The sequence below is a fragment of the Equus przewalskii genome, chromosome 9 (genome assembly GCF_037783145.1).
Source record: "Equus przewalskii isolate Varuska chromosome 9, EquPr2, whole genome shotgun sequence".
Lineage (NCBI taxonomy): Eukaryota > Metazoa > Chordata > Mammalia > Perissodactyla > Equidae > Equus > Equus przewalskii.
The window spans coordinates 32,989,489-33,008,026 of record NC_091839.1 but is presented as its reverse complement, the minus strand read 5'-3'; the positions used below and the strand labels follow the sequence as shown (position 1 = coordinate 33,008,026).

General features: G+C 39.1%; 2 long non-coding RNA genes across 2 annotated transcripts in view; one reads left to right on the top strand and one right to left on the bottom strand.

The window, feature by feature from the left end:
* Positions 1–18,538, top strand: part of LOC139073611 (uncharacterized) — a 33,068-nt gene that overhangs the window by 8,453 nt on the left and 6,077 nt on the right. Inside the window, exons 2-3 of the long non-coding RNA XR_011522526.1 lie at positions 12,767–12,884; positions 16,612–16,860. This is a non-coding gene — a long non-coding RNA (uncharacterized lncRNA). The remainder of the gene's footprint in view (positions 1–12,766; positions 12,885–16,611; positions 16,861–18,538) is intronic.
* On the bottom strand, positions 1,840–5,794 carry LOC139073612 (uncharacterized). The gene is made up of 5 exons (XR_011522527.1): positions 5,717–5,794; positions 4,107–4,365; positions 3,904–3,951; positions 2,363–2,582; positions 1,840–2,100 (listed from the first exon to the last, which is right to left on the bottom strand). It is a non-coding gene; the product is annotated as an uncharacterized lncRNA (long non-coding RNA).

Genomic DNA, 18,538 nt, shown 5'->3' with positions numbered 1-18,538 from the left:
CTTAATTAAATATCCAAAGACCTTTTCTCCAGATAAGGTAACATTCACAGACTTCAAGGATTGAGACGTGGGTATCTTTTGGGAGACCACCATTCAGCCCATTACACTTTACTTCCAGAATCCTGTTAAATTTTCTAGCAGTCTTGTCATGGGTCATCATTACCCTTGTTTACAAGTAAAGAAATTGAAGTTTAGAAAGAATAAGTCCTTGGCCAAAGCATCCTGGCCTATGCCACAGCTGAGATTGGCCCTGAGGCTCACTGACACTCAGAACCAGTGTTGACGGGGGCTGCCCAGGGCCCGGTCAGTTACACGGCACTGTCCTTGCGAATGCAGAAGTCAGCCTCAGACAACAGTGTTCACAGGTGACCTCGTACACGCCACTGGTCTGACCTAAAAGAAGAAGTTCTCTTTGATAAAGGAGCATTCAATCTAATATAAGAAAAAACACACATAGCCCAGCGATAAAATGTATTCTTCTCACTATCAATTCCAAATAGGTGTCAGCCTAACCTAAAGTTAGATATTCACACAATGTTCCAAAAGTGCCTTCTTTCATTTTCTTATTTCCTAAAAAAACAGGCACATTTCTTTAGCTCAGTCCAATTTATTCTCTTAACATTTGTTGAGTACCTACTATAATTTATGGTATAACCTCCCTTGGAGTCTTTCTTCCCCTATTTTGGACATTTTTATTTACAGTATGGATACATTTGAACTCACACACACACACACACAAACCACAAAAAAAAGGTATAACGATTTCTGGCATTCTCTACATCCTGAATTATTGTTTAACCTAATTTATTGAATGTTAACTTTTTGTTTTACTTTTTTCCTTCGCTTAAATTTAGGATGTTTTAAATAGCGTTAAGGATTTACATAACTGCAACTGGCTACTTCTAAAAAAATTTTTTTTAAATAAAACTTTTTTACAATTCAGATGTAGGAGTGGTTTGAAACAGGGCCAGGGGTGCACATTTAGTCAGACCCATCAAAGCAGCTGTGAAATAAAGAGAAAATCTCGCTGCTTTTCAAAGACAGCTCATCCTCTGACAAAGGTTTTCAACAGATATATGTTACAGTGTCTCAAGAGCGATACGTTTCAGAGAGTCAAAAGAGAGATTGATATTTTAGAATTACAGCACCTTTTAGATAAGGGATAGATTTTTTTATAATCTTGTATGTTTAAGGAAATAATAAATTTAATAAGCTCACACACAAACAACTTCTGTTATCACTGATTGGGGAAATTTAGTGGAAATGTAAAAATTGAAATGACATTAATTTGGCCACATTGGAGAGGATCCGCAGAAGAAACTCGTGTTTAGATGCTTTAAAATGTAAATAGTGCCCATCAGGGGACACAGCCTCGCTTCTCATAATGGGTTTTCAGATAAACAAGCAGCGGAAATTTGCACTAATTCTATAGGGGCATAATTAAAGATAATTAGGAAAAAACCTCACATATTTTATAAAATAACATCAAGAAAACAGACAGAGATGGATTTTGCATTTTCTGAAGTCCCCAGTGATGCAAGCTTCCTTCCTTGTGTACACCTGCTAATTTACTTTAAAAAAGAAAAAAAACACTTACAAAGGATTGTCTCTGGGGAAGAGAAGGTATGCATTTAATGACTCAGTCCTTGGCAACCGTCAATAAGTATGCTAGTTAAAGGCAACTAAAGAGTGTAATATACATACTGTAAATCCAGGAAAATACTAGTGTGGATAGAGATGGAGAGAGAGAGAGAGAATAGACAGTTTATGGTGAAATAAAAAGTAGGCAGAATAATCATCACTCTGGCTTTTGCTACAGTAACACGTAATGACCAAATCTCAGTGCAACTGCAGACATTTATTTCTTGCTCTCATTACATGAGGGCTTGTGTTGAGTTTGTCTGGGCTCTATGTGTCTTATTCTGGGACTCAGGTTGAAGCAGCAGCCACCTGCAACAGTCATAGTGGAGGGCAGAAGTTGAGGGATGGAGCCAAACCACACAAGGGCATTGTAATTTTCTGCTGGGACATGGCACGTTGATCATCTGCTCACAATTCATTGGCAAAGCAAGTTCAAAGTCAGTAGGTCCACAAAGGATGCTGCATTACAAAGAAACATGGCAGGGATGGAGAGAAATGAAAAATTGTGGACAAATAAAATAGTCTATCACACTTAAAATGTAGAAAACAACAAAATGATATGGCCAAATATATATATTTTTAAGAAAATATTACGATTATTAAACACTTATGCAGTTCAAACAGAAACCTCCTCCAGTCAGTGGTGGACCCAAGTTTTATGAGGTCCTAAACATATGCAATTTTAGCGATCCTCTTTAAGAAAATATGATCAGGGGCCCACCTGGTGGTGCAGCTCTTGAGAGCGCACGTTCCGCTTTGGCGGCCCAGGGTTCGCCACTTCGGATCCCGGGTGCGTACATGGCACCGCTTGACAAGCCATGCTGTGGCAGGCGTCGCACACATAGAGTGAAGGAGGATGGGCATGGATGTTAGCTCAGGGCCAGTCTTCCCCAGCAAAGGTAGGAGGATTGGTGGCAGATGTTTGCTCAGGGCTAATCTTCCTAAAAAAACAAAAATGAAAGAAAGAAAATATGATGAAATAATACTACTACAAAATTAGAGGCCTTGAAGGTTAAGTTTATCTTCAAGGTAAATTTGATTTTGCCTGCAGATTATATAATGTAAAAAAATCCAATTCCATTCATCAATAAAATTGTAGCAAAATTTATATCCTACACTTCAAGACTTGTATTAACACAGTTCTTTAAAAATAAAATATCATAATTTTAATATGCAATATTAAAATTATGAAAATATTGTTAATTATTAAAATTATTAAATTAAATTTTTTTAAAAGTATTAAAATATTAATATTTACTTATTTGGATTTAAGAGCACAATAAGATAATCTTCTGTCCTCCTGAGGCCACAAGTCACAGACAAAAAGGGAGGCGGGAATTCCCTGGAGAACCTCATCTGAAGAAACCCATCTATTCACAGTTTTATTTATTCAAAGAATACAAATTGGCTATACAATTGTTAAATATATTATGACGTGTTTCATGGTGCTAGTGTAATGAATATGTTTAATTTTGGAAAACAGTTCTGGCCCCCTCCCCCCCCAGAAGGTAGCTGATGTGTAGGTGTAAGATGTTTATTAAGAATGAATTAACATATTTTTTTCAGTTAACACAAAAAGGAATCTATTTCTTATAAATTTTCCACGCTCCTAGATATTGTTAAGAATAATGGGGGAAATTATAAACGGTATGGTTTTCCAGCCAGGTGAGCTGAAACTAAACAATAAGAAGGGTATAGGGTTAGAATATGTTGGGGTGCGTGGTGGTAGGCCCAGATTCAGTCAGCAGGTTAAGACATAGGGATAAGTTGGAGAGGGCAGGCCAGAAAGAACAAGCACCTCCAGCCGTTATCACTCTGCTCTTCACTTGGTGTGGTAGGCAGGATAATGGCCCCCAAAGGAATCCATGTCCTAAGCCTCAGAACCTGGCACTTTACAGATATGATTAAGGTTGCAAACCTTGAGATGGGGAAATTATCCTGGAGTGTCCAGGTGGGCCCCAACTCATCACATGAATCCTTAAAGGCAAAGACATTTGCTGGCTGTGGTCAGCTGTGGTGACAGAAGAAGGGTGGGTGAAACTTGTGGGAGAGATTCTGCCTGCTCTGCCGCCCTCCGAAAGCCCTGCTGACACACTGATTTTAGTCCAATGAGATTCTTACTGGGCTTTTGACCTACAAAACTGTAAGATAATAAATTCGTGTTGCTTTAAGCCACTAAGTTTGTGTCAGTTTGTTACTGCAGCAATAAAAAACTGATATTCCTGAGGGCCGACCTGGTGTCTGCAGAGGTTAAGTTCTCACCCGTCGCTTTGGTGTCTCAGGGTTCGCGGGTTCGGATCCCAGGTGGACCTACGCACAGTTTGTCCAGCCATGCCAAGGTGGCATCCCACATACAAAATAGAGGAAGATGGGCACAGATGTTAGCTCAGGGCCAATCTTTCTCACCAAGAAAGAAAAAACAAAACAAAAACTAATACTCTAGGTGAAGCAGGGATGTGAGTCACCTGATGACATAGGCAGATGGTGTCCTTAACTCCCTGGTGTGAATGCTCCAGGAAGATCAAATTCCCCAAACCTCAGCACCAAGTCCTCTTCTTTGACCTTCACCCAAGTTTCTGGGGCTCTCCCGGGTAAAAACACTGCCGCTCTTCACAGCCCACCAGGCATTTTTTCCAACCCAGCAGCCTTTCCTAGTTCAGCTCCTTCAGTTCCCTCAGTTTGTGTTTGTGAAGGGACGTCACAGATCCTCCTGGCTTAATTATCCTGCAGGAGAGAAAGTGGGAAAATACACTTTGGCGTCCCCTCGGGGCGTGTTCTCGAGTGATCAGACTATTTGCAGTGGATCGGGGAAAGGATGTGGGAAGTACCTCCATGTATACTGGTACAGTGTTTGATGACTTGGTTTGTTCACTTTGCTGAACATACAATGTGAAGTTCTTATGTGGGCCTTGAATCATGGAGCTATTTCAACTGGTGAACTGCGTTCTGATTAAATCCACTTAAACCTTGTTGCAACGCATGTCTATACTTTTGTTCTCATCTGGACGTGCTGCTGTGCAAAACAAGCATCTGTCTAGCTCCAAAGGGGCCAGTCAGGAAGAAATCGTAAGAGGAACTTTTAATTAAAAACAAAGGCAAAAGCGAGTCATTGGGGAAAGTTAGAAAAAGATGTAGAATGTGTGCAAAGGCCAGGGATGGATTAACTCTAAAACATTGTTTAAAATAGTTTGAATGGAAATGATCATTGGCTGGCAGTGAGAAAGTCACACATAAGCTATTATGAGTGGAAAATGGATTCAAGCAGCAGTGAAGGCGTGATAAATAAATGGACTAAATCTACGGAGGACAAATTGCAGTCCTTCCGGAGGAAGATGCCGTGAAAGGATAAAACCCTTGGCCAAATAATGGGCCAGAATAATGAGCTTTGTATTAATTGACATTATAAAGTTATTATAAAATATTTTAATATACTTTAATACATATTCTTTTTCAACATCAAAGAATTTAATAACGTGAGAAGAAAGTTTAGTATCCTCACAGAGCTTAATTTCTGGGGTTCAGCTGTGCATCACTGAACAAACAGAATGTAATATTAATGGAGCATTACTTTGCCCAGAATATTGACTATTTATAAATACAGTCATTAAAAAGAAGCACCAGGGGCCGGCTCCGTGGCCGAGTGGTTAAGTTCGCACGCTCCGCTGCGGTGGCCCAGGGTTCGGATCCTGGGAGCAGACATGGCGCCGCTCGTCAGGCCATGTTGAGGCGGCGTCCCACATCCCACAACTAGAAGGACATGCAACTAAGATATACAACTGTGTACAGGGGGGTTTTGGGGAGATAAAGCAGAAAAAAAAAAAAGGAAGATTGGCAACACTTGTTAGCCCAGGTGCCAATCTTTAAAAAAAAAAAAAGAAGCACCAGTTTACAGATATGATTTAAATACTAGAAATTGATGAAAGGGAAGATTATTTGTGTTCCTAAACTAGCAATCTTTATTCACGCCAACTTTCTTTCCACCACAATCTGAGTAGAAGCAACAAGAACGTGTTACGAGTCTCCCCTTGAGAGACAGCTGAGTGTAACGAAGGCGCGGGCCTGGGAGCCAGCACACCTGGGTTCCAGCCCCCGTTCCTTTGCTTCTGGCACTGACAACGCTGGCAGCCCTCCTGGAGCCTGTTCTCCGCCTGAAAAACAGAGATAGTGTTACCTATTTTTGTCTGATTCACCAAATGAGGTAACATGATATATTGCAATATGATCGTGCTTTGTAGATTTTAAAGGGTTCTCTACATTTGGGTCCTTACATTAGGCCTAAAAATATATGCAATATGTAAATTGTTGAAGCATCAATTCAGCACAAGTATCTGTTGTTATAACCCTTGGTAGAATTTGATCAAAACTTAGTCTAATGCTAGTCTTGTGATCTGGCTCTCGTCATCCTCTTCGTGTGTTTACAGTGACGTTCGTCGCACAGGAGTACTTGGGAGGTAAATGTTGCCTTCTGCACACTCTTGCCCAGAGCTAGCCTTCTACCTTTCTCTCCGCGTTCTCTTATGTTTGTTGTTGACTGCCAGATCATGTCTTCATTAAGGTGCCAGAGCAAATGCTAAATTCACTGATTTCTTGACCAGCAAATACTACTCTCTTATTATGTGCAGAGCGCTATACAAGATACTATTCAGGAAACTCAGCAAACTGAGCAGTTTGATTTTTTTTTCCTCTTCTAAACTGACTAGCTCTTTGTCTGAATTAATCAAATCAACCAGTAGGTTTTTGGCTTCTGTAGACACAGCTTAAATGTCACTTTCTATCTTCAAGCTGCTATTTTGAGAATTGGTGATGTGTAGGTGGAAAACACTTTACTATTTAGAAATAGAGTACTATACAGTAAAGCTTATTAGGCAGTTATTTTCACTTTGTAGTTTTTATTTCATTTAACATTTTATTATGGAAAATTTTAAACATGTACTCAGGCATATGAGACAGTATAAAGAGTCCCCATACATCTAACTCAGCTTCCCTGTGCCCCCCCAACTCTCCCTTATTCCATATTATTTTGGAGCAAACATCAGAGATCACATAATTTTATCCTTAAATATTTCAATATGTATCTCTAAAAGATAAAGATGTTGAAAAAATAACCACAATGGCATTAGCACACCCAAAATAAAATTAACAGTAATTCCTTAATATCATCAAATATTCAGTGTGTGTTCACATTTTCAACTGTTTTATAATATTATAATTTTTTGCAGCTTGTTTCAATCAGTATTCAAATAAGTTCCACACATCACAATTGGTTGAAATGTCTCTAAATTCTATTTTAATCTTCAGCTCTCTCTTTTTTCCCCTTGAAATTTATCTGCGGAAGAAACTGGGTCATTTGTCCTGTGGTCTTTTCTACAGCCCGGGTTTCGCTGAGTGTATCCTGTGGTAGAGTTTAACATGTTTTTCAGTCCTACGTGCTTCCTGAATATTAGTAGTTGGATATAGACTGTGCTGTCCAATGTGATATCCACATGTAGCTTTTTTAGAATGCTTTTTATTTTAGAATAGTTTGATTTGCAGAAAAGTGTGAAGATAGCACAGAGGGTTCACCCCCAGTTTCCCGTATTATTAGCATCTGAAATTGGCATGGTGCATCTGTTACAATTAATAAACAAACATTGATGCACTATTATTAAGTAATGTCCGTACTTTATTTAGATGTCCTTAGTTCTTACCTAGTGTCCTTCTCCTGTTCCAGGATCCCTTCCAGGATCCCATGGCACATTTAGTTGTCAGGTCTCCTTAGGCTTCTCTTGGCTGTGACAGTGTCTCAGACCTTCCTTGTTTTTAATGACCTTTACAGTTTTGAGGAGCACTGGTGAGTTATTTTGTAGAATGTGTCCCGATTGGGACGTGTCTGACGTCTTTCTCATGACTGAACTCGGGTTAAGGGCTTTGGGGAGGAAGATCACAGAGGTAAAGTGCCGTTTTCCTCCCATCACATCAAAAGTACAGAGTACACACATGATTTCTCACTGTGGATGTTAACCCTGATCCCCCTGGCTGAGGCGGTGTTCGTCAGGCTTCTCCAGTACGAAGTTACTGTTTCCTTCCTTTCCATACAGTCCCCTTTGGAAGGAAAGCTCTGTCTGAAACTCTGTACAGAGTGGAGAATTATGCTCCATCTCCTTCAGGTGGAGTATTTACAGAAATTATTTTGAATTCTGCATGGGAGATCTGTCTCTTCACCTCTATTTATTTATTTATTTATTCATTCATTCATTCATTCAATCAATCATTTACTTCTATCAGTATGATTCATGGATATTTATTTTACACTTTGGATATAATCCTATACAGCACTATTTTATTTTGTTGCTCAAATTGTCCCAGCTTTGGCCATTAGGAGCCCTTTCAGTTGGCTACTGTGTCCCTTTGTCACACACTTATCGTTGTGAGTGTATGTGCGTGTTTTTAAGCATTTCCTTACTTTCTGGCATATAAGCTACCCCAGCTCATCATGTGTATTCCCTGCCCCCATCCTAGAATCGGCCATTTCTCCAGGGATCTCTGGGTTTCTTATACTGGAGAATGATATTAGAAACCAAGATCTGGGCACCAAATTTAATAAAATATTTTTAAATCATTCTTTTCCTGCCTTTTTGTCTATTTCAGAATTATTTTTGCTATAACTTGCTATTATAAAATTTTGATTTTTTTATAGTTCCAATTTTCAAAAGTCATTTTTAGTCTAAGAATATAGGCTCATCTGCCTCTATTGAACATTAAGCCTTTTCTTTAAAGCAAGTAATTTACACACATATTTTGTTTCTATGTATCTTACTATTAAATCTTGAGTCTGAAAATTTGAATTTTTCTACATAGTGCCAATTCAGTCAGTTCAAGTGGCTATTTGGTTAAGTGATGCTACGTGTCTGTGACCTTTGACTGCTTTTTTTAAATTTTTAGTGAATTGACTAAATATTTTGACATCTTGTAATTACAAAATACCCAGAGAAAGTGGATAAAATGGCAAATATCATAAGAAAAGATTACATTTATTTCTCTGGAAATCATACAGTAAAAATGTATTAAGGCGAATCTTTCTAAGACAGATTTTCTGAATAGCCAGGTAAACCAGAAGCTAAAATTTTTATTGTAAAATTTATGAAGTGTTTAAGAAAATAAAAAATGGAAATTTTTAACTCCAATACTGGAATAAAACATTTTCAAGAATTGTCATTTCTATAGAAAATATATTACTTGAATTTTTTTCATTTATTGGTTAAAGTTCTCTTCATAGAATTTATTTTTTAAAGATCGATTTATGAAAGTCATCCATTGGGATTCCAAAGCCCGGCAAATGTAGCAAAACAACTTACCAGCTATTTGACATTGGGAAAGTCAATCTTTCTGTGTTGCTTTCTCCTCTGTAAAATCAATTGTTAAGATAAATTGGTTCATATATGTAACATACGTATCTACATGGATGTGTAACACGTATGTGTATCTACATGTATGAGTAATGTATATACACACACACAAAATATCTAGAGCCCAGCCCTTCCAAATGTTCAATAACAGTTGTCCCTTTCTTATCTTTAATATTTTAAGTATTTTTTAATCTATAAGTATTTTATTTTATTTCTATATACTTTAATATTACTTTTCTTTAGCAATAGTCCATAACTTAAACATTTTGCTAATTCAGACTGTCTTCACCATTCGGTCCAAATTAGTGAAATTTTGCTATAGTTAATATGTTTTCTCCAAATCAATGCTGTAATGGGAATATTTTTATATATTAATGAGTTTTTCTCCTTTGCGTTTCTTAGCATGTGACCTTTGCTCATTCTGCCCAAGGCATTAGGATTGTATTATAGCTGGAACACAAAAATAAAGAGAGTTTTGATATTCAGCTTTTAATATCTAAAGCAGAAGTTTTGAGTTTGCAGCAAGAAAATAATCCTGAAATCCAGGCTTTGTCAAAAGACTCCACAATTTTCTAAATTTTTTTTAGCTCCATGTGGACTTTGTCCATGGAAGTTATCAAATGCCCGGATAGACAGAATTCAGGATGAGATCCGAAGGAAGACCTCGTACCTTGGGAAGATCACAGAGAAGGAGAAGGAGGGGTCAGGCTCTCTCTCTTGGCTCAGGGGAGATTTTCAGCAAAGAGAAACAGAGAGAGGATGGTAGACCCACTCCTGACCATCCCCTTGCAGGCAGGAGCCCTGCCCGAAGGCGTGCTCCTTTTACTATGTAGGAGGACCCTGAAAGCAGAGGGCCTTTGCTTTGCTTCCTCTGTGGCACCAGGGCGGAGACACGGGCCGAGTGGCTCAGCAATGGCACTAGGTGGAGCGAAGTTACCTAGACCAAAGAGTCTGGTCTCCTTGCTCTCCTGGCTGGTGTGCAGTGAGCAGGGGCTCCAGAAGTGTCTGTGTGTCCCGGTGGGGGAAGCAAAGATCCAAGAAGGCCCAGTGGCCTGACAAGATCCAGGAATGAGGGAAAGAAGCAAATGATCCAGTGGTGGGTGCTCACACAGTGACCCACAGGGCAAATGGGACTGTGAGCTACTGGCAGTCACAAGTCCAGGAACCAGACCAGGCACTCAACTGTAGAGACCGGAAAGGGTCCACTGAGGTCACCGTCCAAATCCAAAGCCCGTCCATACCACTGCTCTCCCCATCACCAACTCCCTCACATGACATCATGACAGTGTCTTGGAGTTGAGGAAGGGGAAGAAGAGAAAATCTTAAATAATTAGCATTTTCCCAAAAGAAATTGACATGTCCAAAAGAGACTGATTAAACCACCAAAAACTCAGTTATAGTAAATCCATAAATTTAAAATACACTCTCTACCCAGTAGGTGAGAAAGAGTAAGTCATTTATGAGAGACAAAGATACTAAATTTGCAACCTTATCACAAAGAGAGGACTTGAAAATGACGGACGCCTTTCCCTCCCCGGCTGCCAGGAGGATCAGATGGGACAGTTGATGGGAGCAACTCTGAAAAGTGAAGCGCTCACTGCAGTAAGGACGGTGGCAGCTGGGCGCCTGCCCTGAGCGTGGTGGGATCGGGAGCAGACAAGCAGCACGCACACCTCAGCTCAGGGCCTGGAGGCGAGAACACAGACAAGAAGCCAAAGTCAAGCCAATTACAAGGTGCCAGGTAGAAGAAGCTGGGAGTCCAGAGGCGCAGATTCGGCAGAGAAGCTGTGGAGAGGGAGCCAAGCGGCAGCAGAGGACCAGAAGCGAGCACAAGCTCCCTAGGTGGGGAGGCAACTTGGAGGTCTGTTCCCCAGGAAGGACACAGGACCTGGTGCTATCTGATGTTGTCCTTAGTTAAATGTATGACGTAGAATACTGAAGATCTAAAAGCAGGTTCACTGAAGGTGTGCAATAGAGTGGGGCTCACAGAGGGAACCGTGAGTTAAAATTAAGAATCATCTTGTCAGGATAGAGAAATACGAGAAGGTTAAATCGTAAAACTAAAAGAGATTAGGATAATTAATTTGTGGGAAAATTTCCTCAAAGTTTCAAATTGTGGAAATAAAGTCTTTGCAAGAATGTGGGGTAAAAAAGGTTCAGGGATTCTGATGGACTATATGTTAATTACTTCATATTTATGGTACCTAACAGGTGCCAGGTTCTTTGATAGGTAAGAAAGAGGACCTTGCTAATGATCCAGTAGGAACATAGACAAGTCAATAGACCTTTAAAACAAATGCACAATATTGGGGAGATATGGGGAGCACAGAGGAGGAACAGAGAGAGAATGATGTTTTCTAGCCTGAACAAGGCTTTGTGCTATCTAGTTGACAAATGTCTCAGAGCACATTTACCTAGGGCCTACCATGTGGCAGTTTGACCTAGAGGACATGGAAGTGAATGGGCGTGCCGGAAGAGGCTTCCTGAAAACAGCAGTATCTAACTGAGACCTGAAGGGGTGGGCAGTAGCTAGGTAAACCAGTGGTGAAGGTGCTCCAGGTGGAACAGCATGGATAGGGCCCTGAAACGGAAGAGAACTGCACACTGAAGGGTCTGGGCAAGGCTCACTGTGCCCTGAGGACAGGTGGGAGGAGAGGTGGTGGATAAGGCAGGAGAAGTGAGCAGAGGCCAGGGAGCAGCGCGGGAGGATGGATGCAAGAGCTATTTGGAAGAACAAGGGATGGGGCTTGGGGACTGAGTGGACTTCAGGGCTGAGGAAGAGTTCAGAACCAGCCCAGGTTTCTGGCTTGAGCAGCTGGTGGGGCCATTTACCTGAGAAGCTACCTGGGAGACCCAGCGAGCGTGTGTGGGTGAAAGCACACGGAGTTCAGCGGGGGCGTGCTGAATCTGAAATTCCCGAGAGAGAGCCAAGCGGAGCCCAGGGAAGCAGTTGGCTGCTTGGGCCTGGAGTTCTAAAACAAGGTCCCAGCTGAAGATGCAGATCAGCATGATTTGAGATTCCCGACTATTGAAAAATAGTGTTCAAGTCTTCTCTTTTCTTCAATAGAGCTGTGTAAAATGGCTTTTATTTTTCAAATTCCATATCATAAAAACAAAGTTTTGAAATATATTTAAAGTACGAATCAAGAATATTATTCCTAATATTAAATAAGTACTTGGTAATTAAGAAAGAAATCAGTTTACTGATTTAAAATGTTGGGGTCTTTTTGTATGACATGTTTTCTGACAAAATTATAAAATGCATGTTTACTTTAACTTTATATATTGTTCTTTTTGCTCATAATTAAAATGATTTAATTTCTCTAATTTGTTATTATTGTTATTAGAGCCTGAGTATAGTTTTTTTAAAGCCATAAATCAAATTTTAACCATTTCTTGCAGAATTCAATTCGTGAGGTCATTTCTTTTTCCAATTTTTAAATTTTTAATATTTTTTTCTTGAGATATAATTGACATATAAAACATTGTGTAAGTTTAAGGTCTATGTGAGGTCATTTCTTTACCATGTACCTTCATCCAAGCATACAAGAACACTAAAATTTTGACCATCTTTCATTGTCAATAAATTTGGAAAATACTACCATGGAACAACCTTGATTGGTGTAGCTGGGGCTTAATTTACAGCTGTGTAGTAACTTGTGGCTTAAGCTCAGCAAACTGCCATACTCTTAGAAATGTCTTTGATTTTGAAATGTTCATCACTGTCCTTCTCTCAACAGAACCACATGGGCTGGAGAGCCGGCTCCAGGCCTCGAGCCCTGACTGACCACAGGGCCCAGTGCAATCACTGCCTGCCCAAGGCTGGCGCTGCTTGGCTGTGAGGCTGGTGTCTGCAAGGTCAGGCTCTTGTTAAAACACCGCACAACATGCTCTGTGTTCGCTGTGGACTTTTTATTCGATGCAAATGGAATCATTGGAGCTAGACAGAGAGCTGCCTTTCATAAAAAGACAATTGTCTTGCCATGTATGAGTTTCTGTTTTATCATAATGTTACAAAACTTCCAAGGGAATTGTGATATAAACTAAGCATTTGAAATCTGTTTACCAGATCCAATGCCTCAAAGTTCCTGTCTACCATACATATTCATAGGTTGGCAAAGTCCCAGAGGGCGAGCACTCTGTATCAAGGCCAGTGTGTTTGTCACTTGTGAAAAGTGAGTTTGGAAAACTATTTGTATGGAAATGGTATGAAATAGGTATGAAAATACTATTTGGAGGTTTTACTTTAATTCCAGATGCCAGACAAACTTTGACATTATTAAACGTTGTATTAATGGCAAAACTTAACTTCTAGATCCATCAGCCACATTCATACAACACTCCAAAAACCAGTAGAAAGTCCAAAAAGAAAGAGAAGAATTGGAATTTAGTGACATATTAGAAATGAGACTTACTTATCAGAAAAGAGATTTTTTTTTTTTACTTTCTAACATTAGTTGAGGACTATTGATTTTTTTCTGCTTCAAATTATTTATTAAAAGTAGAGTGTTGGAGCCGGGCCAGTGGTATGGTGGTTAAGTTCACATGCTCTGCTTCAGTGGCCCAGGGTCATGGATTCAAATCCCGGGCACAGAGCTACACACCGCTCATCAAGCCATGCTGTGGAAGGTCCCACATACAAAATAGAGGAAGATTGCTACAGATGTTAGCTCAGGGACAATCTTCCTCACCAAAAAAAGAGAGAGAAACAGAGTATTAAAAGGAGGTGTAGAAGTCTATCAGAATACATTTGTGGAAACCATGATTAAACAAGTTTTGCAAAGCTGTAGTCATATGGCTATACATTCAAAATCACACAGCATTTAACGGGCTTTTCCCGGGAGTGTACTGGATGCTGAGAAAAAAATACATAAAGGAAATAGATGACATGGCCCACATGTGTCAACATTGTTTTTACAGTTAAAACAACTGTTTGATTTAAATCTGACTTCCTTAGTGCATTTAATCCGATATATTTGTGTGTGGAGTAGACAGTTAATGTGAACTGGCACTTTGAAGTCACCCATTTGATTCAACATAAACTGCCAGACTGTTTAAATAATGTTCTCAAATGAAATATTTTAGCCTAAGTTACCCAGTGTGGTATCTTGTTGCTCAAATATCTCATTAACACATATTCGCTCAGGGCCTACCATGTGCTAGGTTGCCCTAGAGGGCACAGAGGAATTCGAATCACTGGCCCCATCTTGGCCAGTCGTACACTCCCGCCAGGTAATAACACCATAAACATAAACAACAGTCACGTGTCATTCAGGCAGGGTATGACAAGGCCAAAGACATACTGAAGAGGCAGTGGATGTCATGGAAGTTCAGAGGAAGGAAACATGTCTGTGGGTTTCAGGGTCTAGAAAGAATCCTGAGAGAAAAATTCAGGCTTTAGACTTAAGATTCTCATTATTTAATGGAAAATAATTCTATAGTGACCAAAAAGTTGTCTCTTTTATGAGCACTCAAACTTGTTTGTGCCGTGTAACTCTATTATGAGATTGGGTATGTCATGCTGTTTAATTTTTAATGGTTTTAGTCCCTAAATTCTTTTAGTTACCAATTAAAAACCAACAAAACCCAAAAAATTGGTTGCATGACTGTGTGTCTCCAGATAATGTATTTATATAAATTCGTAGTTATAAAAACTGGTGGTACTAAGAAAACAAAAGACCCTGTAATTGAATAAAAAAGTTTATAACTCAATGATAATGTTACAACTTAAATCTGAAAGAAAAAATGTGACTGGATTATCTTACAATAGTACATTAATTTATTATCCTTCAGGTTTTCTTCAAATTCATAAGATCTTGTTTCTCACTTAGGAATTATTATGAACCCAAATTACTATTCTTCATACAAACAAAATAACCACACTTTTTAATTTTCAAAAGAAATTTTCTTTTTCTAACTCAAGAAAACCCAAATAGATCAGATTTTTCCCCCTTCTAGCCAAATATTAATTTCTGGCCATAGGTTCTGTCATAAAGGCTGAATTTGGGGGACATTTAGACCTAGGATAAAAGAAGAAGCTATATAAAGGAAATGATAGTGTAATTTTAAGAAGAATATTTATAGCTGTGGGTACTAATTTATTCTTTTAAACTGGCTCTGTACTTTGAATTGGTCTAAAATAGACCAGCCCTACTAAATTTACACTGGCTGGTTGTTCAGCTCTTCCATATGTGCAGAGAGGTGGTACAGCACGGTGTTTAAACACCCAGACCCTGGAAACTTTCACTTGTCTGGGTTCAAATCCCAAACCTTCTGTATTCTTGCTACGTTACCCTGGGTGGCTGCTTAAACTCTCTACAGTTTTCTCAGCTGTAAAAGGAATAATAACAATTCCAGTCTCAAAAATAAATTGGTACATGGAAAGCAATTAAATTTGTGCCTAGCAAAGAACAGGCACTAAGTGTTAGCATTATTCTGTTTTTATGTAGTGATAACTGCAGATGTGCTGTTTCTTGACATTTCTGCCTAAAACGTCTTTTCTTTCCTCTCCTCCTTCCTCCTTCACGCCCATCTTCTAGCCTATCTTTCATTTTCCTGGCCAATTTCCATTGCTTAACACAGTGCCTTCACAAAGGTGCTCCAAAACTGTTGAATGAGTGAACCAAACTCCTTTTTATTTTTTAAGTTCCCTCAGAACCATCCCTGGTCCTCTGAGCCTCTCCTATGGGAGAGAGTGCTTCCTTGCTCCCATAAGCCCTGATGAATACCCAATCACTATGACTCTTTCTCTTTTTTCTTCAGGTTTCTTCAAATTCACAAGATCATGTTTCTTACTTAGGAATTACTATGAACTAAAATCTGTGAACTTCCTGAGAGCAGTGGCTCTCACCGTCATCCCCTATTTCTTGGCATGTTGTAGGCTTGGCGAATGATTGATTGACTGAATTAGTGGATGAATGAATGAACTCATCCCAACTCCTCAGCAAGGGCTGGATATTCTCCCACCGCTAGTCAACCTCCAGGAAATATAAGCAAGGCCCATGGCTCTTCTGTCGAGTGGCCTGACCCTGGGAAAGGGTCTGACCCAGGCAGAAACCAATAGCAGAGAGCTCTGCCTTCTGTCATCTAACCGTAGAAGGAAAGCGGTAGCTGGAATTTATTGTACTCTAAGACCTTCACTTTACAAATGAAGAAATGGAACCCTAAAAAGATTCAATTCATCAGGATCTCCTAGCATCTTAGAGAAACTGGAAATGCAATCTAGGTCTCCTGGCTTGTAGTCTATACTTATTCAAGTACAAAGAAATTTTCCATATAAGGTTTGCATGTTCCTTTGAAAGCTTAGGAGTGGATGGAGAAGAGAAATAGGATAAATAAGAAATGACCTTGTTTTTCTTATTCGTTATTCTTAATGAAAGCCTTTCTGGTTACAATATCCTCCCATATGAATGTTTCAACTATTAATGATCAAAGCCATATATAGCAAATGCAAATAAATGTTATAGTTGTTATGGTATGCTACATTTTAGAATCTAAGAACCTGTACTGCCTTTGCTTCTCAGAATCGTTTTCTCTTTTTGGTACCCACACCTTGACTTTCCTTTGGGAATCTATGTCTTCCCAGCTGCCTGCCTTCTTCATGATACTTTCGGTGAAGATACCCAGACCGCCCTAGTCAAGGTGTGACCTGTGAACTCTCTGCCTGGGAATCTGAATCCTGAGCAGAGTGATGCTGAGACAGAAAACAGTGGGTGTAGATCCATTCCAACGAGCTTTCTGAGGACGCTGTCCCCCGATTCCTCCTACCGAGATCCCCGGAACTGCTCTGGGATCCTCCTTCCCAGGGCTCCTCAGCAGCTTTCCCTTCGATTCTGTGAGCTAACCCGTGTCCTTCCAACAAACTTTTTTTATATTTAACTGGGCAGAGTTTGTTTTCACTGCTTGCAGTCAAACCCTAGAGGTGGTTGGACTTCAACCATGGTGGTGGGTGCAAACCAAACTAGCAGAAAAAGAAGTAACTGTGGAAAAGGTTGTGCATGTGTGACCTACTAAGTGTATAACTGCACAAGAGAAAATAGACTTTGAGCTCCAATGTGTACAAAGGGAAAACAGGCCAACCACGATTTTACCGTGGGAATCTGTATCTTAAGATGGTCTGGAATTTTAATTATCAACTGAAAGCTTCCCTTGCATATTTAAAGTTGTCGTAACTCTTTTCTAAAAACATATTATGCAATATTACAGGTTTTTCTCTATACTATACATTTTTAAATTTAGGTTCTTTGTTAACTAACCAAATGTATATTTCCCTTACAATTTAATATTTAAATTAAACTGGTTTATATATGTAGGTAATAGTAAAACAATAAAACAAATCAAATTCATAAATTAGAGAAAATAATATGTAATTGTAGCTTAATGTATTCACATTTATTAATATTAAGCTAAAAAATATTACATTTTATGAATACATAGATATATGCAAAATTCTGTGTAAATCCTATGTTAATGATTTTACTATGAAGTATAGCTGTTCTCTAATTTTAAATTTCACTTAATAAATTAAATTAGAAGGTTCATAAAAAGTGTTCATTTAAAAAAGTTTTTATGAAAAGTCCTTAGAACAATCATCTACGTTTTCTCTCAAAGATAATTTTTTGGAAGAATATGACACAAAGGTCTTCAAGAAATAATATTTGGAGACTTTGCCCATCTGCCTTTTTGATTGTGAGGTTTTAAAAGGTGTAATCTATTTAACTCTTTCTTGGGTGGATGTATATTTCGCAGAGAGAATGTTACATCAAGCACTGGAAATAATTCTAAGGCAGTATTTATAATGGTAGCAAACATTTACCAAGAATTTGCCCATAATACACATTTTGCATAATACGTGTACACATATTCTAAGCAATTTTCCAACAGTTAATATGGCAGCCTCCCTCTCTGCTTGGCATACTCCTGAATTAAAAAAATACGCACACAAAGGCAACTAGTTTCTACTTCTTCCTCAATACGGGAGCTATGTATATAACATTTATAAGAAAGGTAAGGGAGACGTGAGGCTGGTACCGGCTCCCTCCCCTCATCTGAGGCTGCTTTCCATTGCCTCTCACTCCCTGACCTGCGTAGAACCCAAAGCCCTGGTCTCCAGCGAGGGTTGACAATGAGGTGATGCACGAGTTGACATTCAACAAACGCTCTCTGAAAACACTTACCGAAATGTTCTCTCTCATGAATTGGCAAAATCCTTAAGAAGACAGTCCTCAAATTCTGGGCTTTGTGATTGTGGAAACTGCTAGAATGTGTGTGTGGTCCATTTAGTTATCTGTTTGGTGTTGCTATTCTGTGCCAATTTTCAACTAAAGGAAGACTCCAGAAAAACAAAAAATTTCTCTTCTATTATTTGCAAAATTGAAATCTTTACTTTTAAATGTAAAGTACATTTTAAGATTTGGAAAAATATACACCAAACTAGTAATTCATAGTTACCCTGGGAGGAGAGTGTTTTTGGGGATGGAGGGGCAATGGTGAGGGAACGGAGAAAAAGAAAG